This window comes from Malania oleifera, chromosome 1 (genome assembly GCF_029873635.1).
Source record: "Malania oleifera isolate guangnan ecotype guangnan chromosome 1, ASM2987363v1, whole genome shotgun sequence".
NCBI classification, from domain to species: domain Eukaryota; kingdom Viridiplantae; phylum Streptophyta; class Magnoliopsida; order Santalales; family Ximeniaceae; genus Malania; species Malania oleifera.
The window spans coordinates 152,864,546-152,888,489 of NC_080417.1; the positions used below are offsets into that span (position 1 = coordinate 152,864,546).

Genomic DNA, 23,944 nt, shown 5'->3' on the forward strand with positions numbered 1-23,944 from the left:
AAATTTTGCAGGACCGTTAGGCTCCGATACCAACTATAGTGCCCTAAACCCGCCAAGTGAGGCTTGAAGGTTTCATTTCCAAACACTTGTTGCTGATACGATACACCACAATTATGCATCAGAAAAGTAAATAACCTCAATTCAAATACCAGAGTCTATATATATATATATATATATATATCCCAAAAACAACTGCAACCATCTATTTATATTACATTCCAGCATTTATAAATATAAACTATACATAAACTACTATCACAAACACTCCAAAGTTTACCAAAAAATGGTACCCTGCCCGGAGCTCTAAGCTCGATCGATTGATGGACCTAAAAATATAATCATCCACTAGGGTGAGACACATCTCAGTAAAGAAGAACAAATCATAGCAGTGTGTGGCAGAGAGTTTAAATAAATACAGAACATATATTCATTTGTGTTTCACTAACAACAACAACTAAGAAAACGCATCATTAACTACAATACTGTCATCAGATATCATACACGTATTCTGATAGTATTTTTAATAATAATATCCAAGAATAGGGAAGATTACCCGCCCATACAAGTAGCTTTCCTCTACTCTAATATTAATATCAGGGCACTCACCTTATTCAGTAAGCACTCGGGCTATGTACATAGGCAAAGTTTCCAAGAATAGGGAAGGTTGCCCACCCATATAAGTAGCTTCCCTCTACTCTAGTACCGAACTGAAAATACTAGGGAACTTGCCTTTCTCAGCAAGCTCTTGGAAGAAAGTTTTACCTTACCATAAATATACATACAATTAAATTAACATACCATTTATCTTATTAGACCACATTCCACACATAAGAACACCGTCCACACAAAACTCTCATTCCTACAAAATACAAGGTTCAAACAGAACTCACACCCACACAAAACAAACGGTCTACACTGGACTAACATCTTCACATAATACACGGTCCACACAGGACTAACATCTTCACAAAAATACACGGTCCACACAGGATTGGTCCTCATAGGACTAACATCACACAAAAATATATCGTGGCCCACAGAGGCACCACTAACCATCAGTACCAATCCCCATGACCTACCCGTAGTATATCAGTGGAACAACCTCCTCAAGCCTGTCAATGCTTTACCCAAATATATAATGACAATATACGAACTCCTCAGGCCTGCCAACATTATATTGTGATACACATGAATAGCCACACAAAATGACCCATATACACACATCACATTATTTGTCACACAGCAATCTCAAGCAGCAGTATTCTCAAAAAATCATTATTCACCAATAACTGTACTCACAGCTAACCAATGTTCACAATCCAACAGTATATTTCATCATTCTATACTCACATCAGCCAATTAAATTGTGAATGTTGTATTCCTACCACACAATTTCTTTTCCACATATATATATACATAAATTATATTAGAGGTCATTATTTTCCAAATGCCCAACTGTTCAAATAAATCTTACCTAAATATATATATATATATATATATATATATTGTATACCCAAATTAACCAGTTTAAAATTTAATAAAAACCTACTATAATTAATTCCCTTACCCAGTTTCTTAGATTATGCCCGCAAAGACCCCAAACAATGTTCGTGGCACATGCCCAGACCCTATATCAAAAGCCCGAGTTTATCAACTCAAATCCTAAAACAACACTCCTTTAACATTTCCTAGGTACCATATACCTCAATCTAACAATAAAACTTTAGAATATCTCACTTACCCTAATTTTGGGATGGTGCCCCAAAACCTCAAACTGAAAATCTGCTCTATATAGGTTGCAGAGAATCTTTCTAGGAACCCCAGAGTAGTTGAAATGAGGCTTAACATAACCAAAATCGACGGTGGAAGGTTGGAGGGTCATGGGTTTGCATGAGGGAAGTGAAGAGAGATTTTTGTTTTTATTTTTAAAATGGCTCTCGATTGTTTATAGTTTAGCTCTGTTGACAAAAACCGTGGCTGGTTTTCTTGGTCTCTTAGAAAACCATCGCCGATTTTCTATTTAACCACCCCGGTTCTTACCATTTACCCTTTACTAACCCACGATAAAAACCCCAAACCATCACCAGTTTTCTGTTTCCCCCAGAAAACCGTCGCCGATTTTCTCCTTAATCAACCCAAAAACTTCATTTTCCCATTTCTTTTATTATTTTATTTTCCCGTGTCCTTACAAACCATCACCACTTATGCCACAAATCGGTGGAAGAGGGACTCTCAATTGCATTAACAACACCATTATCAATTTTACCTTGCATCATGTATAGTGTACTAGTCTTCTTGCCTTTAGCCACCACCAAATTACCCTTTGTGAGCTTCCATTTTCCATCACCAAAATGGTTGTCAAACCCTTCATCATCAAGCTTTTCGATAGATATCAAATTTAGCCGAATGTCGGGAACATGCCTCACATCTTTGAGCATCAACTTGCATCATAGATTTGTTTCCAAACAAACATTTCCCATGCCAACAATTTTTGACAAACCTTCATTTCCCATCTGAACAACTCCATAATTTCATTTGGAATAAGAAGTGAAGAAATCTTCTCGAGAAGTGACATGAAATGACGCACCGGAATCAATAACCCAATTAGTCTCTTGACTTGTCAAATTAATACAACTTTCATCACAAACAACCATAAGATCAGCATCAGGTGCAATTGAAGTTGTGTTTTCATGTTTTTTCTCAAAATTTTTCTCTTTATTTTGCTCCTTGAATTTCAATTTCTGAACTGAACTGTAATTTGTAAGTCATGGTACTAGAAACTGTATAATCATGGTACTGAAAAATTATAATCATGGTGTTCAGTAATTACTATAAAACATATCCACTAGCTGTATATTTTTTAAAACATACCCTGAAAATACTGTAAAACATGCTTCTCTACTATATTTATATTCTCAAGCCACACAGTGATTTAATACATAATATTCATAATTAATAATCAGTATAATGTCCTGCTATGAATAATAAACTGGTAAAAATATACATTTCGTACTGGAAATCATTTTAGAACTACCTAGCATACCATATTTCCCTTACCTATTTTTTGCTAAAAACCCCCTACTGAGACGGGTCCTACACCTGCAGGATTCTCCACTCAACACCCTAAAAACAACATTTTCTAGAATAGAATATCAATATTTCTTTGCCTACATCATTTCTTATAACTACCAAAAGGCCAAAAATTGACTAAAAGACCTTACCCTGATTCTGGGAAGAAATTTGACTCAATCCCACCGATGATCCGCCCCTACAGACTTGAAGAGAACTCTGCCAGGAGCATCGTGGTGGCCTTAGATCGCCGATCCGGTGACTATCGGGGCCGAAATCGAAGAGAGATGGAGGAGGAACTGTAGAGGAGAGAGAGAGTTTCGGCTGAAATTTCTGCGTGAAAATCTGAGTTAAACACTATTTATACTCCAGACTTCGTCGACAAGCCACGTCATCTCATCGATGAGTCCTTAAGTAATTTCGTCGATGAACCTTACGTCCTCGTCGACGAATTTCAGACGGCCTAAAACCCCTCTCAGTATTTTCTCGTTGACGAAGCTCGATCCCATCGACACGGTCCTGCTATACCCTTGTCGACGAATCCCCTGTATTCGTCGATGAGAACCAAGGAAAAATTTTTGGGTTACTACCCCCAAAGTGCAATGTCGTCGACGAACGCGAACTGCCTCCTTCTATTTCTGTTTCCTTTTCTCTCCCTATTTATTATTTAAATAACATTATTCTTCAGGTCGTTACACTTATGGCACCGCAAGCTTTGTCACTTAAGTGAGAAAGGGATGAAAATGTTGTTGTCAAAAGGGAAACTACCGTAATTGAAGTCCATTGATTTTGACTTGTGTGAAAATTGCATCTTAGGAAAGCAGAAAAGGTTAAGTTTCTTAAAAAATGGCAGAACACCGAAGGTTGAAAAATTGTAGTTAGTGCACACAGATTTATGGGGGCCTTCTCCCATTGCATCCTTTGGAGGTTCAAGGTATTACATTACTTTCATTGATGACTCAACCAAAAAGGTATGGATTTATTTTCTAAAAAAGAAATATGATGTTTTTGAAACTTTTAAGAAGTGGAAGGCTATGGTTGAGACAGAAACAGGTTTGAAAGTAAAGTGTTTGAGATTAGACAATGGAGGAAAGTACATAGATAGAGGGTTTAGAGAGTATTGTGCTACACATGGAATCAGAATGGAAAAGACCATTCCTGGGACACCACAACAGAATGGTGTGGCTGAGCGCATGAACAGAACTCTCAATAAGCGTGCTAGGAGTATGAGGTTACATGCTGGACTACCAAAAACATTCTGAGCTAATGCTATTAGTATTGCAGCTTATCTGATAAACCGAGGACCTTCAATTCCTATGGAATGTAAAGTTTTCTCACTTAAAGGTTTTTGGTTGTATTTCTTATGTTCATATTGATTCTGATGCTTGTAGTAAACTTGATGCAAAGTCCAAAATATGCTATTTCATTGGCTATGGTGATGAGAAATTTGGCTATCGGTTTTGGGATGAACAAAACAGGAAAATCATCAGAAGTAGAAATGTGATATTTGATGAACAAGTTATGTACAAGGACAGGTCAACTATAGTGTCAGATGTCACTGCGATAGACCATCAAAAATCTGAGTTTGTTAACCTAGATGAGTTGACTGAAAGTACTGTCCACGAAAGGGGTGAAGATGATAAGGAGAATGTAGAATCATAGGCAAATCAAAATACACCTATAGCTGCGGTCCGTAGATCTTCCAAGACCATTAAACCGTCACAGCGTTATTCACCTGTTCTAAATTATCTCCTGCTAACTGATGGTGGTGAGCCAAAGTGTTATGATGAAGCCTTGCAGGATGAAAGTTCAAGCAAGTGGGAGTTAACCATGAAAGATGAGATGGATTCCTTGTTGGGGAATCAGACATGGGAACTGACTGAATTTCCAGTAGGGAAGAAGGCTTTGCACAACAAGTGGGTATACAGAATAAAGAATGAACATGATGGTAGCAAGCACTACAAACCCATATTAGTTGTCAAAGGGTTCCAGCAAAAGGAGGGCATTGACTTCACAGTATAGTTTCTCCAATTGTGAAGATGTCGACAATTAGGCTGGTACTAGGAATGGTAGCTGCAGAAAATCTACATCTTGAGCAATTAGATGTGAAAACGACATTTTCTTCATGGTGACTTGGAGGAAGACATCTACATGATTCAGCCAGAAGGGTTCATTGTCCAGAGACAAGAGAATTTAGTCTGCAAACTAAGAAGCAACTTGTATGGTCTAAAACAAGCTCCAAGAGAGTGGTATAAGAAATTTGATCGTTTTATGCATAAAATTGGGTTCAAGAGATGTGAAGCTAATCACCGTATTATGTTAAGTTCTTTGAAAATTCTTATATCATTTTACTGTTATATGTAGATGATATGCTCATTGTAGGGTCTAGCATTGAGGAGATTAATAATCTGAAGAAGCAATTGTCAAAACAGTTTGCAATGAAGGATTTGGGAGCTGCAAAGAAAATCCTTGGAATGAGAATCATTAGAGATAAGGGTAATGGTACATTGAAATTTTCACAGTCAGAGTATGTGAAGAAAATTCTTAGCAGGTTCAACATAAATGAAGCTAAACCAGTGAGCACACCCTTGGGTAGTCATTTCAAACTAAGTAAGGAACAGTCACTGAAGACAAAAGAAGAAAGGGACCATATGAGCAAGGTGCCCTATGCTTCAACTATTGGTAGCTTGATGTATGCTATAGTGTGTACAAGGCCAGACATTGCACATGCAGTGGGAGTTGTGAGTAGATTCATGAGTAAGCCAGGAAAGTAGCATTGGGAGGCAGTCAAGTGGAATCTAAGATATCTGAGGGGTTCATCAGATACATGTTTTTACTTTACAGGTGCAAGTTTGAAACTGCAAGGTTATGTAGACACTAATTTTGATGGTGATAATGATAGTAGAAAGAGTACTATTGAGTTTGTATTTACTCTAGGTGATACAACTATATCTTGGGCTACAAATATGTAAAAGGTTGGTATTTTGTCTAATACAGAAGCTGAGTATGTTGCAGCAACTGAAGCTGGAAGGGAGATGATTTGACCACATGGTTTCTTAGACAAATTGGGCAAGAAGAAGAAGATGGACATTCTACATAGTGACAGTCAGAGTGTAATTTTTCTTGCCAAAAATTCGGTTTTTAATTCAAAGTCAAAACATATATAAACAAAATATCACTTTATCCGTTACCTTGTTGAAGATAAGCTGGTAATATTTGAGAAGATTTGTGACTCTAAGAACCCAGCAAACATGTTGACTAAGGGTGTTAGTATTGAGAAGTTGAAGTTGTGTGTAGTTTCAGTTGGTCTTCTAGCTTGAGGACAGTAGGATGAGTTGCAGGGATGAGGGATTGCAGTCGACATTGATGATTGAACTAGTCTCCAATTGGGAGATTTGTTGGACTTCTGTGGAGCCTAGTTGCGTTAAATTTGGATGATGACCCGACTCGTTTTGTAACCCATTCGGAACCCTGTGTGTAGCATACAAAATGATTGTTTTTGGGTGATTAGGGTTATGCAGTCACACTTTGAAAGAGAGAGCGAGAGGGAGAGCATTGTACCGCCACACTCTCTATATTTTCTTCCTGATAATAGTGAAATCTCTACAACTCCGTGGATGTAGGCAAAATTGTCGAACCACGTAAATACTGTCTTGTGTGCGTGATTGATTTTTCTTTGACATGTATTCTTTCTCTATTTTGTTTCTCATAGTTTTCGGGAATTTGTTCTTAATTCCCAACAACCTATACATAGACACTAGTGTAAGAAATTTTAAATTTTACCCCATTAAAACTTTTTCTCCTCTATACATCCTTTTGTGAAGCCTTTTTTTCATTAAATCAATCACTAATTTTTTTTAAAAGAGTTTCTAATCATGTACATTTGAAAAAACAAATTCAAGTTGATTGAGAATGACTATTTGTTTTAATAAATAACATTAAATTTTAACAATCAAAAAATATGTTACAATGGTAACTAATTGACCTAAAAATGATGAGTAATGAGACACATGAACAGATTTATAAAAGTTATGAATAAAAGAATTTTAAAAGTTTATAATAGCCGCGTGAACTCCAATTATGAATGAGCCAAATTTGACTGCGCATTAATTCCATGGAATATTTAAGATTAATAAAAACACCTTGCAAGTTGACATGGAAGATTAGAATAAATTATTGAATATTCTGTAGTACGAAAATGCAAACGTATATGCAACTTATCTGATTGGAGCACTTGTGTAATTCAGGGAATGCTAAAATGGCATGGCCTGTGTGAGGGCAAATGAAATAGATATTGCTAAGTCATAGAGTAAGAGAAAAATTGAAAATATTATATATATATATATATATATATATATATATATGAATATTTCTCTACTGTGAAATCGTTGAAATGCAAAACTTAAATAGTTTTTGAAATGCAAAATTTAAATAGTTTGGCAGTGTATGATAAATTTAAGTTTAGCATTGTAGTTTGTACATAGTAGTGGTTTTGGAATTATATACAATTTTGTTTAATTTGATTTATTTTATAGTTTAAGAATATGTGGAATTTCTAAACATAGGAAAATGTTGCTGAAAATTTTGGTAGCTTATATATAACTTTAATATGGTTTAAATTTTGTGATTTAAATAAAAAATGTTTGAATTTTATTTTTTATTTTTTATGAAAAATTATTCCATTGGTTTAATTTAATTTAAAATTTATGAAACTATATCCATATATAGCACACTACTCCTAACGTACATATATGACTATGAAAACTAAAATTTCTTACCCCTCGCGATATACTACCACCTCCAATGTCCAAGAAGTTACATGCAGAAATTTCACCTCCCTTCCCCATACTACCTTTTTACTTTCATGGATTCTAAGCGAAAATCCCTCACAACCAATTCTTCTTTCTTCCAGATTATACAATTTCCCACAGCTATGCCCATCAGTACTCCACATCCATAACCCATTATCACTGTTTTCCACTCAAATAAGCCACTGGTCTCAGATCCATCATTGTCGTCTTCCTGATGCGTTGATTCAACACACATCACCTCCAATGGAAAATGACACGAGCTAGAGCTGGAACTAGAGCCACAAGGGGGCAGAGGAGGTCCACAAAGCCCAGAATTGTTCTCATAATTGGATGGTGTAAAAGTAATAAACTGACCGCCAGAAGGGATAGGCCATGTAAGATTGTTGCTCGACACGTCAAAATGGACAAGAAAAGAAAGAGTCACTAATGACACAGGGATGAATCCTTGAAGATGATTATGAGAGAGGTCCAGGAATAATATTTCTGTCAGATATCCAAAACTGTCAGGAATGTTTCCTGTTAACCTGTTGTGTCCCAAGTTCAGAGATTGCAACCATATCATTGAGCCAAAGTTTTCCGGAATGGTTCCAGACAAGGAATTGTAGGAAAGGTCAATGTAGCCCATGCTGCTATTGCCTTTCAATGTGATTGAAAGAACATTCATGTTAGAGTAGATTCGCATTGATCGGCAAGAAAGAAAGACAGGAAGTTTGGATAAAGCCTCAGGTCGAATTCCCTCAGTTTCAAGGAGTCCTGTTGCAGCTTCGCATGCAGTCACACCACACCTTTCCACAAATGCAAGATGCTTCTTCAATCTGGGTGGAGGGATGGTGAAGTGGGGCAATTCGGCAAGCTCAAATGGGATGGAACCGGTGAGATTGTTAGAGCTTAAGTCAAGCCAAGCGAGGCTTTGGCACTTAACTAGTTCTGGTGGTATCTGCCCAGTGAGCATGTTGTCTTTCAATTGGATAATTGCAAGGTTAATGAGGTTTCCAGTGCTGGATGGGATTTCTTCAGTAAGCTGGTTGCTGGAAAGAAATAACCATCTTAAGTGGGTGCAATTACCAAGAGAGAGTGGAATGCTTCCAGAGATGAGATTGTTGTTCAGAATCAAAGTCTCTAGATTTCCTCCATTAGTGCAAATGCCCTCAGGAATCTCACCAGTGAGACTGTTCCCCCACATAATCAAGTTGGACAGATTTGGGAGGGTCCAAATTTTTTATGGAATTGAGCCAGTAAGTCTGTTGAGACTAAGATCAATTGTCCTCAGATTCTTACAATTTGCAAGCTCTTGAGGCACTGTGTCTGAGAGAGAATTGTTTGGCAGAAGTATCTTTTCAAGCAAAAAGGACGACGCAGTTGACAGGGGGGATGTGCAAAACATGCGAGAAATATTCCCAGTAAATGCATTTGAACTCAGGTCGAGCACTCGAAGTTGACTACAGTTGGTCAGTGACAGTGGAACTGAACCAGTGATATTGTTGAAGGGCAAGAACAGCTGCCTTAAACTCGGTAAAGTGCTAATTACTCTATCAAGGAAATTCCCAGAAAGCATATTATGACCAAGTTTGAGGATCTGCAAAGAGGAGCACGATGTGAAACTTAAAGGGAGACCACCAGAAAGTTTGTTAGCTGAAAGGTCAAGCACCTCCATTGTTCCACAAGTTTGCCCCAGCTCCGGTGGGATCTCCCCTGAAAACTGGTTATATGCAAGAGATAGCCTGCGCAAATTCTTCAGGTTTCCCAACAAGATCCCTGGGAGTTTGTGCTGGAGGTCATTGTGTGAAAGGTCAAGTGTCTCAAGAAGTTCACAATTTCTCAAATTTCTAGGGAAATCAGCCCCGGAGAGAGCATTGTAAGACAAGTTTAGAAACTTGAGCTTACTGCAGTCCCTGAATTCAAGGCTAGAGAAATTGCCGGAGAAATTGTTGTGGGAGAGATCCAAGTAGTTCAAGGACAGCAAAAAGTTGGCCACCAGGTAGGCAGGTATTTCCCCATACAATAAATTGTAAGACAAATCCAGGATGAATAGGTTCTTGTAGTGACCCAAATATCACCACTTATCTTGTTGTGGGAGAGATTGAGGAGATTTAAATTTTGACAGTTGGAGAGAGTATGGGTCAAAATGGTAGAATCAGAAACCAAATTGTAAGACAGATCGAGTCGCAGGAAAGAAGGACCGAAGTTGAAAACGATGCCAGGGATTGAGTTGTGAGAGAGGTTAAGAGAAGATAGATTATTGCAGGAGGACAACAGCAAAAGGGATGATCTGTTGAGAGGATTCAACAAGTCGTTGGAAGACAAGTGTTGTGCCGGGCACCCCACTTGTGCCAAACATCAATACTATAACTATTGCTATTGAATATATAAGAAAATTAAAGTAATGCAGAAACTAATAATAAAACAATAAAAAAAACAAGATAAGAAATTTACGAGGTTCGGTATAGAATTACCTAAGTTCTCAGGCGCCGATGATCAATCCATTACTTCTTGATAAAGTACAACTTTAAGGTGTGTTTTACAAATGAAGAGTTGAGCTCTTTATATAACTTTAACCTCAACTACATTCATGCATGGGCACGAGAAGGAAGATGGGTGGCAGGGTGCCAATTTCGGCTTTTTAATTAGTCCGTGAATTTTGATGTTAACAAGGAGGCATCAATCGCACCTCAATGGATTTTCTTACCAGGTCTGTCTTTACATTTATGTAGAATGGACTGTTTACAGAGTTTGGCCACAAGATTTGGTAGATTCTTGGGAACGGATAATGTCACGTTATATAGAACACGAGCCACGGGTGCGAGATTATGTGTTGAAGTGGATTTGCAGAAGGATCCTGTGGAGGGTTTTCCGTTGGTGATAGGACAAAAACAGAATTGGCAAAGGGTAATATATGAGAAGAGGGGTTTCTATTGTAACAAATGTTGTAGACAAGGTCACACTGAAGTAGTATGCCGGTTTGGAGTTAAGTCTAAGGATAAAAGAAAGGTAGATATAAGAAAGGAGGTAGATGAGATGGTTTGGAAAAAAGTGAATAGAAAAGAGAATATGATAGTTGAAGAGGAAGATCTTATTTTGAAGAGTCAGGAACAACGGATGGAGGAGAAGAAGGATGGAAACGTGAATGGTCCGTCCAAGGTGATTGAGAAAAATAAAGAAATTGTGAATGAGGTTAATAATGTGGGTACTAAAAAAGTGGAGGAAGTTAATTTGGTAGAGAAAAATAGTGGAGAGAAAGTCGATCGTTGTAAAGACCAGAAGGCAGGGGTAGAGGTAGAACGGGGAGGTTGTTCTAGGTCTGTTCAGGAAATCGGAGTTGTTGATGAAGGCGGGAGGGGAAAAGTTGAAAAGGATAAGGATGAAGAGTTGATTTTAGTGGAGGAGGTGGATGAGAGAGAGGGTGAAGTGGAGGGTGGATTGTGGAGGGATAATTATGATGTGGTATCTAAGGGAGATTTGGAGGTTTGCATTGATACTCAAAAAGAATATTATTCTGATCCAGGTAATGTGACAATGAGTGAATCAGAAGGAAGAAAGAAAGATGATGGACAAGTGAGAAAGTCTAAGAGGTCTAAGGCAGTACCTCAAAAGTTGAACCTATGATTGAAAAAATTATGTTTTGGAATATAAGAGGGTTGGGCACGTCGAGGAGAAGATTGAAACAAATCATGAAGGATCAGAAAGTTTCGATTTTGGCAGTCTCGGAACCTTTTCAAGATATAGAAAAGATACAAAGGTGGGCGATGTATTTGAATTTTACTAACTTTTGCTCTAATGTAGAGGAAGGTGGAAAGATTTGGTTGTTCTGGAAAGATGATGTTCAAGTGGATTGGGTGGGTACCTTAAATCAATGTGTGACAGTTTTGGTAATAGATGATAGAGACGCCTTGCTTCTTACTTTTGTATATGCTAAATGTTATCATATTCAGAGAAGAGATTTATGGGAACAGCTTTAGGGGATGTCGAGTGTTGACGTGGCTTGGGTTGTTATGGGAGATTTTAATGTAATTCGGTCAGATGAGGAAAGGGTGGGAGGTAGACCTCGCTTGGGTTCGTCTATGGCTGAATTTAATGGTTGTATTAATAGTTGTGGGTTATTGGACCTCAAATTCGAAGGAAGTCAATTTTCATGGTGTAATGGCCAACAAGGTTTGAGAAGAAGTTGGGCGAAACTGGATAGGGTGTTGATTAATAATGTTTTTTCTATGAAATATGGTGAAGCTAAGACTTCTTTGTTGAAAAGAAATACTTCAGATCATTCATCTATCTTATTACAGCTATGTGCGAGTATGGAAAGGTATGGACCAGCGCCGTTTAGGTTTCAAAACATGTGGACGTCACATAGGGATTTTTTGGAAATGGTTGAATCATCTTGGAGAGAACACATTGTGGCAGATTCAGGATTGTGTAAATTGGAGGGTAAATTAAAAAGGCTAAAACAAAGGCTTAGGGTGTGGAACAAACAGATCTTCGGTCATGTTGGTAGTTTTATTTGAGAGTTGGAGGAAAGGGTGGAAAATTATGAGAATTTACTGCAGACAGAATACTCGAAATCTGTTGAAGAAGAGTTCCTTGTGTCTAAAACTGAATTGGATGTTTGGTATAGAAGGGAAGAGGTTCGATTGGCACAACAAGCAAAGGTGAAATGGTTGATAGACGGGGATCAAAATTCAAAGTTTTTCCATGCTGTGATGACGCAAAAGAGACGAAATTCTTGTGTAAATTCAATGACGCTTCCTGATGGTTTGGTGTTAGAAAATATGCAGATGGTTCATGATGAGGCTGTGAAGTATTTTGAGCAATTCTTAGGGCAAAATAGTTCGGTGCAAAGGTCAAACCTAGAAGAGATTATCCAGTCGGTAGTTTCTGAGGAGTCTATAGGTCAGCTAAGTGAAGACCCAACCGAGGAGGAGGTTTATGAAGCTGTTTCGTCTATTTCTGTGAATAGTAGCCCGGGACCTGATGGGTTTGGGTCTTCTTTTTATATTACCTGTTAGAAGATTATTAAAAATGATGTGATGGATGCGGTAAAAGAATTCTTCAGAGGTGATATGTTGCCTCGGTATTTTTGTTCCTCTTACATAGTGCTTATTCCTAAGGTAAAGGATCCTCAGTCTTTTGATAAATTTCGGCCGATAAGCCTGTGTAATGTAATCTATAAAATTTTCTCCAAAATCCTTGTTGGTAAGCTTTCGTTGGTGATGAGTGATTTAATTTCTTTAGAACAGGGTGCTTTTGTGAAAGGGAGGAGTATTTTTGAAAATATAACGCTTACTCAAGAGATGACAAAATTATTACATAGGCGGGTGAGAGGAGGTAATATAATGCTAAAGATTGATATGAGCAAAGCGTATGATCGAGTGGAGTGGAAGGTGGTAGATCAAATTTTTAAGGCTCTTGGTTTTCCAAACTGGTTTTGTAAGTTGATTCAGAATTGTATTTCCACTCCATGGTTTTTTGTCATGATGCATGGCACTTATAGAGGTTTCTTCAAGTCAAAAAGGGGTTTGAGGCAAGGGGATCCGTTGTCGCTGTATATTTTCATCATCATGCAAGAAATTCTTTCTAAATTAATTCAAAAAAAGCTGTCTGAGAAGCGGATTTTACCATTTGCACACCCGTGTGGTGCACCTATTATATCACATTTAATGTACGCAGATGATGTTGTTGTTTTTGCTAATGTTGGAAAAAAATCTGTTAGTCAATTAATGGAGGTGATTAAGGAGTATGAAAACTGGACTGGCCAAATGGTGAATAATAAATAAATCAGCTATTTTTTTCTCAAACAAGTTGGGTGTCCAGAGGAAAGGAGAAATTCTTCAAGAGACTGGTTTTATTGAGGGTAAATTTCCTTTTACGTATTTGGGTGTGCCAATAGTGGATGGTAAATTGAAAGGCTGTCATTTTGACCCTTTAATCCAAAAAATCAATAAGAGAGTTGAGGGCTGGAAAAGTAGACTATTGTCTCAAGGAGGTCGTCTTGTTTTGTTGAGGCATGTGCTTTCAAGTATGTCATTGCATCTGTTAGCTGTTCTAAATGTACCGAAACTGGTGATCAAAAAGATTCAAGGTATGTTTGCTTCTTTTTTCTGGGGATTTAAGGATGGAAAAGAAAAAATGAAATGGAGGGCCTGGAAGAAATTGTGTGTTTCCTGTGGAGGAAGGGGGCATTGGAGTAAGGGACATTTCGGAAGTGCAACGGTCGTTATTCATGAAGTTTGGTTGGCATTTATTAACGCAGAATTCTTTATGGGCTAGATTTTTTAAAGCTAAATATGTGAAAGGAGGACATATTGCTCTTTGCAGATCGCATGGATCAGATTCTTCCTTTAGGAGGAAAGTTCTGCAGGGTATGCCTGATCTGTTAAGTAAATCTAAGTGGAAGGTTAGAGAAGGAGATGTAAAATTGTGGTATGATAAGTTTCTAGATTCGGGACCTTTGTATGCAAATTGTCCAAATGATGCACAATCTCATATCAAATTAAAAGATTTGGTTATCAACAATGCGTGGGATGTGAAAAATTTGCAGAGGATTCTAGGGTATAATAAAGCGAATGAAGTGATGGAAAAGGTGGGAAATCTTAGAAATTTTTCGGACATTCTGATATGGCTCCCGGAAAAGGATGGCTGCTTTAATACAAAATCCGCATGGGATGTTATCAGAGTAAGAGCTCCAAAATTTGATTGGGCTAAGTGGGTTTGGAACAAATGGTTACCGAAGAAAATTTCTATTTGTATGTGGAAGGCTGCTTTTGAGTGCCTAAGTGTTGATGAAAAGGTGAGAAGGGTGGGGGTTTCTCTGGTTTCGGCATGTAATTGTTGTGAGATGAGGCAATTAGAAGATTTGGAGCATGTGTTAAATAAGGGGGACCTTGCTTCTGAGGTTTGGAGGAAGGTTTCGGTGGAGGTAGGTGTTCCTTTCCTTAGGCAACAAAGTTGGAAAGAAAGAGTCCAAATGTGGTTTAATAGGGCTTCTAGGTTCTCTCAATTGGGTTCATTGATGGGTTTGATTCCTTGTTTAGTAGTTTGGAGGCTGTGGAGAAGGAGATGTGTGGCTAGAATGGGAAGAAAATTAGAGAATAGTACTGATGTGTGGCTCTCCATTAAGTATTGGGTGGGAGTTTTGAGTAGGAACATGACAGAAATGGTTCAGTTAAAGGATGCTGATTTTCAGGTTTTGCAGAATCTGGAAGTGCAAATTGTGAATAAAAGAATTAAAACTATGCAAAGTGTAAGATGGTTAAAACCGAGGCAAGGGAGATTGAAACTAAACTTGGATGGGAGCAGCCTGGGGAACCCAGGGCCGGCGGGTGGTGGTGGCATCCTTAGAGACCATACAGGTTCTTTTGTATTTGGTTTTTCAAAATATTTTGGTTCTTGTTCAAATAATGAAGCTGAATTGATAGCTGTGTTGGAAGGAATAAAGATTTGCAAACAGATGGGTCATACCTGTATCGATATTGAATGTGATTCGAATATTGTAGTTAATTGGATTAGAGTCCGGAAGTGCTCATTGTGGTATTTGTGGGATTTTTGGGAGTAGCTTATTGGTTTATTGGAAGGAGTGGATTTTTCGATAAATCATTCGTATAGAGAAGGGAACAAAGTAGCAGATGCCTTGGCTCGACAAGGTGCTATGGGGAGGAATAGTTTGTTTACAAATAGTAGTCAACTCCCTAAAGTTAGCAATGGTTTGTATAAATTGGAGAAAATGGGTATGGCTTATATGAGGTATGTTTAGCTGATATTCTTTTGGTTTTTGCTCATGCTTTTTGCTATTTTTCTTTTGTTTGTTATGTTGTGTGAATTTTGTTTTGTAGGTCCTAATTTGTTTTGTTTTGTTTGGACTTGTAACCCGGTTTTGGCTGGATGTTGGTGTTGTTCTTTGGGAGATTTTTAACATTTGTCTTTTGTTATCTCTCATTGATTGTCTTGTAACTACGGTATTCCTCTGCCAAAAGTGAGGGGTTATCAATAAATAAATGGAGGTACCGCCCTTCTTTTAAAAAAAAAAAAAAAAACCTCTAGTCTAAAAAACACTTTTCTCCAATGTGGGACAAATAATATAAAAAATTCAAAACAACATTTTATACTAATGTGGAAGTATTCTACCAATATGGGACAAAAACAACAAATCTCCACCTTGACGATGAATTCAACAAATTTTTCAGTCACCAACATTTTCTGGAGTTCCACATCATCGGCGCCTTCCAAAAATACTCAGATTTTCAGGATATTGATCAAGTCTAAACAATGTTTGAACTTGATTGTTGTTACAATCTTGGTCAACATATCTGCGGGATTTTCAGTTGTAGCAATCTTCTGAAGAAGTATCTTGCCTCCATCAATAATATCCCACATAAAATGAAACCGAACGTTGATGTGCTTCGTTCGTGCATGGAAGACTTGGTTCTTTGCCAAGTGAATAGCACTCTCGCTATCACAGAATACAACCATGTGCTTCTGAACAACTCCCAAATTTTATCACAGAATACAACCATGTGCTTCTGAACAACTCCCAAATTTTCAAATAAACCCTACAACCAAATAGCTTCCTTAACAGCCTCTGAAACTGCCATGTACCCTACTTCTATTGTAGACAAGGCAATGGTAGACTGTAAGGTAGACCTCCAACTCATTGGACCATTAGCAAATGTAAAAACATATCTAGTAGTTGATCGACGTTTATCCAAATCACCTGCAAAATCAGAATCCACATATCCAACAACACGTTGATCTATAGTATTATTTTTCTCAAATACTATACTAACATCAATCGTATTCATAATATATCTCAAAATCCATTTCACAGCTTGTCAATGTCCTTTACCCGGATCATGCATATACCTGCTCACCATACTAACAGCTTGTGAAATATCAAATTTAGTACAAACCATTGCATACATCAGACTACCAACAACACTTGCATAAGGAACCTGTGACATATACTTACGTTCCTCATCTGATTTAGGAGATAAAACCGCACTAAGTTTGAAATGAGGAGCAAGAGGAGTGCTTACTGGTTTTGACTGCTCAGAAATGCCAAAACTCTGTACTACCTTCTTCAAATACTGTTTTTGAGACAAACGAACTCTTCCTCTCATTCTGTCTCTGCGAATCTCCATGCCAAGTATCTTCTTTCCTTCACCAAGATCTTTCATCACAAACTCTTGATTTAACCAACTTTTCAACTTGTTGATTTCTTCCCTATTCTTTGAAGCTATCAACATATCATCAACATACAAGAGTAAATATATAAAAAATCCATTTTGTAGTCTGCGAAAATAAACACAATGATCATGTTTATTTCTGATGTACTTCTGACCCATCATAAACTGATGAAATCGTTTGTACCACTGTCTTGGAGATTGTTTTAAATCATACAATGATTTACCCAATTTACATACCCAATTTTCTTTTCTAGCAACCTGAAATCCATCTAGCTGAGTCATATAGATTTCCTCTTCCAAATCACCATGTAAAAATGCAGTTTTTACATCGAGTTGAATTAGTTCAAGATCAAATTGTGCTACCAAAGCCAACAAAATTCGAATGGAAGAATGTTTAACAACTGGAGAAAATACCTCATATTAATCAATGTCTCCCTTTTGTGCGTAGCCCTTAGTTACCAATCTAGCTTTGAAGCGAACATTATTTGCATCTAGAAATCCTTCTTTCTTTACATATTGGCAGCTGGGCTAGCTCCCAAGTCTGATTCTGATGAAGAGACTGCATTTCTTCATCTATTGCTTTTTTCCACTTGTCTGATTCAGAATTCCTCATTGCTTCTTTGAAAGTGTAAGGAACATTATCATCCATAACTGGAAGTGCATAGGCCACCATATCAGTATCTGAGCAGGTTTTCGAATTTCTCGCCTTGGCCTTTGAGAAACAATTGATTCTTGTTGCTGAGAAGATTTTCGAATTGAAATCTCCTCTTCTTGTACACTATTTCCCACCGTAATTGGAGAGTTACCTTGTGTAGTCTCATTTCTTATTGGGTTTCTTAAAATTGTCTCAACCCCCACCTGTTGTTGAGTACCACTGGTCTTCTCTTCAACTTGTGACTCCTTGCGTATTGTTTTCTTCATCATTGCAAGTTCATCAAAAGTTACATCTCTACTTAAAATCATTTTTTTCGTCTTTAGACACCAAAGACGGTATCCTTTGACTCCTGCACTTATCCCCAAGAATATTGCTTTCTTGGCTCCTGGATCCAACTTAAATTCTTTAACATGATAATAAGTCATAGTACCAAATACATGTAAAGAATCATAATCACTAGCAGACTTTCCATACCATACCTCATAAGGTGTTTTTCCTCCTATTGCAGATGATGGTAAACGATTGATGAGATGACACGCATATCTAACAGCCTCAACCCAAAACCTTTTGTCTAACCTAGCATTAGACAACATGCATCGAACTTTCTCCAGCAAAGTCCGATTCATACGCTCTGCCACCCCATTCTGTTGTGGTGTATTTCTGTAACGACCTCAAAATTCTTATCATTTATATATATATATATATATAAAGTAAACATTCCTACGCAGCGGAAACACAAATCTTAAAACCATTTATACATAAACTATACAATACCAGAATCCAGAGTATACAGACCATATAAGAATATCCCTCCAGTGTCATCTATCCAAAAACATACATCATTCTAACAAAAACTCACCCTATAACCAGGGTGACCTAAGCTACACTCTATTCACGAGCCTGATCTACTCGTCTCACTGGCTCACCTGAAAAATGTTAGAGTAATGGGGTAAGTCGACGCTCAGTAAGTGGAAATATGCTATCACTAATGTGTGGCAACTAAGTTAAGGATACTTTTAAAAATAATAACTGAACTGCAATGAAATAAATCATCTGTAAAGCATATCTTTCTTTCACAATTTAAAACATGTTGTATTGACTGTTTTTCTACTTTTCATACTGGTAATATCATACTATACTCATCATATACTATAAATGTAGCGACCTACTTATTAAATTGATGTTTTTTTTTTTTTTATAATAGCAAATAACATACTCTGATACCATAGTATTAACCTAAACAGCAGCAAGCAAAATCATACAAACACAACCATAACCTTTATATACAATACCACAATAATACCAGAGTACTACATGTTTCCAAAATATGTACATGTATTTGTTTCCCAAAAATACCCTCAGCTAGCTAGGGTTTACAAAAATGTTCCCAAAATGATACTCACTCTCTGACAGGGCACTACAGACGCCCCTCTATTTGCGAGCCTGGTCTGTTCGCCTACCTGGATCACCTGAGAAATATTTCAACACTAGGATAAGCCAACGCTCAGTAAGAAGAAATATGCTATTACTAGTGTGTGGCAAATGAACTACTATATATCATGAAATTTGTTTCATATAAACATGAATAACTGAGTACAAAAGTACAATACAAAATAATAAAGTACACCACCCCTTTTTCCTTGTTGCTTAACATATTAGTATTATGATAATAATTCAAAATACTTCTAGTGTACATAAGTAGGATCTCTGTTTCTGTAAATCAATACGTAAGTAATAGTAACTGAAACTGTTCCCTGTGGCTATCTGTGTCATGACATGCCCCTCATGATAAGGTTGTGCGGCCCGTAGGCTGGATTTACCCTGGCTGGCTAACTAGGAATAAATCACTGAACTCCGTCAGTCGACCTGGCCACCTCAACCTATATCTGGATGGGGAGCCTAACCTCTTCAAGGGCCTAGGTGGTCAACTTTACCACGTAATATTTGAATAGGTGGTTGCACTCTTAAAGTAACATAGTATCTGTAGCAACGGTACCGTGCTCTGTAGCTGCAAGTCCAACAGGCTCTGATATTATATAATACTATCTATACATATCTATCTGATTTACTATGATTCTGAAGTAATCATATTGACCATAATGCTGCATAACGTACTGAAATATGAATAATCATAACATGGAACTGCATATTCGTAATACTGGAATTCGTATAATCATGGTACTAAAGTTCACATAGTCATAGTACTTAAATCTGTAAAATCATGGTACCGAAATTCATAAAAATCATAAAACTACAATTCGTAAAATATATCCCCGTACTACATACATATTCACAAGCCACACCATACTTTAATACATAATTTTCGTAAATAAATACATTATATAATATTTAGAATTTTTCTAGCATAGTATATTTCCCTTACATTAACTTTGAAAAGCCCTTAGGGAATACAAGCCTAACACCCGCAGGGCCTTCTGCAAAACACCCTGAAACCAACATATGCCAGAACATAACATCAGTATTTTTCCGCCTATATCATTTCCTATAACTGCCAGGAAGTCAAAAACTAGATAAAAGTCTTTACCCTAAATTTGGGGTGAATTTCAGCTCTGTTTTCCCGACGATCTGCTCCGGCAGATTCACAGAGAACTCCGCCAAGAGCGTCGTGGTAGCTTCGGATCGTTGATCCGACGACTGGTGGGCCCAGAAATGAAGAGAGAAGGGAGAGAGAGTCGTAGAAGAGAGAGAGGAGAGAGAGAGCGGCGAGAGAAATGTGATAAAATCCTGGTTTTTAGCTATTTATAGAGTTAGGTTCGTCGACGAGACCCTGTGTTCATCGATGAGCCCTTCACAAAATTCGTCGACGAGGCCCTGTGTTCGTCGATGAAATTCAGAGCAGCCTGAACCATCTCTCGGTATTTTCTCGTCGACGAAGACCATATGTTCGTCACTGGCTACTACCTTATCAAACCGGCCCCCTCAACCCAGTGTACTGGGGAGCTGCATACTCTCCGAGCACGGCTGATAGTACCCACATACTATCTGAGATATGTGGTTGCACTCTATCTATATCTAGCAACGGTACCGTGCTCTGTAATCTGTATCTGTCTGTGTACCTTTCCTCAAGGATCTGATACTATATACATATATACTCTTTTACTGTTTTCATTATGTTTCCAAAATTACTGTAACGCTATCTTTATGTACTATATATACTGTAAAACTGTATACTGCATCTGTAGCATCTTGATGCTACCTTTGTATCTCTGGCTATATATTACGGTAATAGGAAATATGGCATACTAAATTCTATATAAAGTTGTGGTATAGATACCGATCTGAATAGTACTGTATACATGTATATGTATATATATATAAATATCTATTCATGAAACTACTCGTATAAAAATTGTATATGCATGTAAATTTCTCTATATACGTATATCCTTAACTGTATAATCTGTATAATCTCTCACTGAATTGAGGCATTACGTATCGCCGTCCCTCAATTCAGTGTAGTATGATATATTATAAAAATTGTATAAATTTCTTCATCTCATAAAAATCTAGTCAGGCCACACAAGCATTTAAAATCATATTCTAAAACAAATACTGTTTCAAACTCATATTCTGAAGATTCTGTATATAGTAAAATGGTGGAGTTATGCATCTATAAAATCTCTAATATCATTACAAAGCATATTTCCCTTACCTCAACTTTAAAAAGCCTCTATAAAAATCTGGCTCTATACCCGCACGATTCCTAACTCAACATCCTGAAAACACAATGTCCCAGAACAGAATATCAGTATTTCTTAGTCTACATCATTTCCTATAACTACGAGAAAGTCAAAAACTCAATAAAAGACCTTACCCTGAATTTGGGATGAAATCCAACTTCATTTTCTCGACGATCCGCTCCAACAAACTTGTGGAGAATTCCACCAAGAGCGTTGTGGTAGCTTGAAATCTTCGATCCAGTGAGAAACGGGCCCGGAATTAAAGAGAGAAGGGAGAGGGTTCGTAGAGAGAGAGAAGAGAGAGAGAGAGAGGCGCGGTTAAATGGATAAAAATCCGAATTTTCCTTCATTTATACTGCGAGATTCGTCAACGAGACACATCACCTCATCGACGAGTCCTTCATTAAATTCGTCGACGAAGCCCTGTATTCGTCGACGAAATTCAAGCTGCCCTTGAACCCCTCTCAGCATTTTCTCGTCAACGAGGTTCTGTATTCATCGACGAAATCCTTAAAGCCTTCGTCGATTAAACCCTGTGTTCGTTAACGAAATCCTTAAAGCCTTCGTCAACGAAACCCTGTGTTCGTCGACGAAGCTTGGTAAATTTCCCGCAATTATGATTATTTAATATTATCTCCAAAATGTAATATCGTCAACGAACACGGAGCGTTCGTCGATGAAGTCTACGGTCTCTTTCTGTTTCTGTATCTATTTTCTCTCCCTCTTATTATTAAAATGTTATTATTCTTCAAGTCACTACAATTTCGAACTGTGAAGTTTCAAGCAATACCTTCATCTTGACATCCCCTTATTGTCAGTGCTTCTGTTGTTTCCTTATGGACCATCTGATCCTTCTTTTTGCATTCAGTACTAGTTAATGCAGTACAAACAGCATCATAAGTAACTATATATTTCCCATACAATAAAGTGGTGGTCAAATGTTCATACTCATCAGGGAGAGAATTCAGTAACAATATGACTTTATCCTCATCTTTTACATTTTCATCCAAATTTAACAAATTGACCAAAATTTTATTGAAAGCATTTATGTGGTCATTAATTGAAATACCTGGTTGATACTGGAAGCAAAACAATTTCTTTTTCAAATAGAGCCGATTTTCTAGACTCTTGGTCATAAATGTATCTTCCAATGTCTTCCACAATTTCTTTGCAGATGTCTCCCTCATAACACAATATTTTTTATTTTTGACGAGACGCAGACGAATCGTACCACATGTCTGACGATTGATCTTTTCCCAATTTTTGTCACCCATATCTACCGGTTTATCATCCAAAGCAATATCTAGTTCTTGTTGATACAAGATGTCCATCACTTCACATTGCCATATACCAAAATTATTGGTACCATCAAATTTCTCCACCTTAAACCGAGCATTAGCTATCGTCTTCGATGATGATGTTAAAGCTGAAGGGGTTGGAGTTCGTGTGGACAGAGTTTCTTCTACTACTGCACTAGTTTCTGCCACCTTCTATATATTCAATCGCAACCAACAAAGTAAAAGGCCTAGGATGAATAGTACATACCAATTGTGTCTTTTCTGTTTTATCCTATGAAATTCCACTTTGACCAGGCCGACCTCCAGGGAGCGACTGAGCCGCAATGGTCTCTGAGCACTCGCTTAGACAAGGTCTTTCTTAGGCATCAAATATGGAATCAAGGATCCTAACAGAGGAACACCTCCATATCAACACTATTCAACCTAACTCTGATACCAATTGTTGTGTTGATACCAATTGTTGTGTCGGGCACCCCACTTGGGCCAAACACCAATACTACAACTATTGCTATTGAATATATAAGAAAATTAAAGCAATGCAGAAACTAATAATAAAACAATAAAAAAAAAACAAGACAAGAAATTTATGAAATTCGGTATAGAATTACCTACGTCCTTGGGCGCTGATGATCAATTCACTACTTCTTGACAAAGTACAACTTTGAGTTGTGTTTTACAAATGAAGAGTTGAACTCTTTATATAACTTTAACCTCAAGTCTAAAAAACACTTCTCTCCAATGTGGGATAAATAATATAAAAAATTCAAAACAACCTTTTATACTAATATGGGACAAAAACAACAATAAGTCCAAAGTCTGAAGGCTACAAGGTCTAGTGGTGGAGTTCAAGAGGAGATATCTTCATCAATCTCAGAGAAGGAATTACCTTGGAGGTTGAGATGAAGAAGAAAGGGTAAAGCTAGTAGATGGGAGAGGTGCAGGCAACCGACCAGACCAGCACCACTAAGGTTGAGGGCAATAACAACAATAACAACAACCACACACATTGTTCGATGAAGTAGTAATAACGATTTAAAAAATCTTGATATAAACTAAAAATACCTGAATCACTTGATCAAAGAAAGAATATGTTCACCAACAAGATCAACAAATGTAATAATAATGATTTAAATATTTTGATATAAACTAAGAAAACTTGAATCACTTGATCAAAGAAAGAATATGTTCACCAACAGGATCAATAAAAGTAATAATAATGATTTAAATATTTTGATATAAA

At 37.3% G+C, this 23,944-nt stretch overlaps 1 pseudogene; it reads right to left on the reverse strand.

The window, feature by feature from the left end:
* Window positions 1–7,917: 7,917 nt before the first annotated feature.
* Window positions 7,918–23,711, reverse strand: LOC131149932 (receptor-like protein kinase BRI1-like 3; annotated as a pseudogene).
* Window positions 23,712–23,944: the final 233 nt, after the last annotated feature.